This window comes from Fopius arisanus, unplaced genomic scaffold (genome assembly GCF_000806365.1).
Source record: "Fopius arisanus strain USDA-PBARC FA_bdor unplaced genomic scaffold, ASM80636v1 scaffold00049, whole genome shotgun sequence".
NCBI classification, from domain to species: Eukaryota; Metazoa; Arthropoda; class Insecta; order Hymenoptera; family Braconidae; genus Fopius; species Fopius arisanus.
Window position 1 is genome coordinate 963159 of NW_011887788.1, and position 1389 is coordinate 964547.

The following is a 1389-nucleotide window of genomic DNA, read 5'->3' on the forward strand; positions in this document are numbered from 1 at the left end:
CATCACTCCTTTCCAGAATCATTCTAATCGCGAGAATAACTAGTGATACACTTTGAGGAAATTTTCTTTACTATAAATATACCATTCTGGTGACATTAATTTTACTCAGCTTGATATATTTCCATTCGTGTCACGCGCTGATCTATTATGACTATTCTTGGGCGTTGACTTTCGTAAACGTTGCTTTAACTACCAGATATTTTTTTCTCTCGATTTTTCTTTTTTTTTTTGGATTCCGACCCCCAAAAAAAAATTTAATTTTGAATGAAAATGCACCCCTGATCAGGGGTGATTTTTTAGTTGAAAAAAGATAGAATCATCTTCAATTTCAGGAAGTCATTTCCATTTTTTTAAATAATTTTTCTATGGACGTGAAGGAATAATTGTAGGAAATTTATTCTGATGTTTTACTGTGGAAATAAGAAGACTTTAATTTAGATAAAATTAATTGAATTTGTATTCAATTTTAAATTCAATTAAAATATTCAAATACGTCTTGTATTTGAATATTTTCTCGCGCAATCAAGTTGACGTTCTGGATGTGTGGAAATATTTGAAGTATGCCGTTGGAGAAATGAACTTGAAGGTTGAGCTCGTGATTGTGAATAACCTGGAGTACTTGAAGTGAAAGTAAATACGACATTTTTGTTTTTTTTTTTATTTGGGTTGATGGAAAGTGGGCGATGGGTGTGGGTGTCGAAGCGTTAGGAAATGACAATTGTGGCCTTTATTTGCCAGAGCGATCTTGAAAAGGTGGATGGAATACGAAGGTAAATTCAAAGTCGAGGCGCCAGTGAGGAAAGGATTGAGACGACCCTGATGTCACTAGCTATTTCTGGCAAGGAGGTTCGATGCCTCGTGCTGATCCTCTTCAAGAGTCAAATGGAGAATGACTTTTTAATGAGGGAGAGTTGGGTTTTTAAATAGACAAGTAGCCAGACAATTCGTTCAACTTTGACTCGAGACATTTATTTCGATTTGAAATCGAAATCAATTCCTGATCAGTTAATTTAATTTAATTTAATTTGATGTCAGGCATTGATGAGGAAATGATGAGGCACTGATCAGGCACTGATCAGGTATGCAATGGCTCCAGCAGTGAGACCACCAAATTCATGGGTTTATTTTTATCGGGGCTATTATCTAGGCTCTCATGTCATTGACACTTGTGCTGAACCTGGGGTGCTATGAGATTAGCTCGGGGAACAAGAGTTCCTATCATGATTCGTCATCGTGTCTCTCATTTCCTCGCCGACAAGAGAAGGTGACTGTCGAGCTCTTGGGAGTTGGAGATGTGAAACCTCTGACCCCTCACCGTGTGCTACATGTGTACACTCGGGCAAAATGCTACATCAACTTTCAGCCAAGGCTTTCCCATCCAATCCTTCA

The 1389-nt window shown here is 37.7% G+C and overlaps 1 protein-coding gene across 1 annotated transcript in view; it reads left to right on the forward strand.

Annotated features, from left to right (window-relative positions):
• The window catches only part of LOC105267744 (spectrin beta chain, non-erythrocytic 1-like), a gene marked incomplete at its 3' end in the record, with an annotated part of 20194 nt that overhangs the window by 17752 nt on the left and 1053 nt on the right, over positions 1 to 1389 (forward strand). The window lies entirely within an intron of this gene.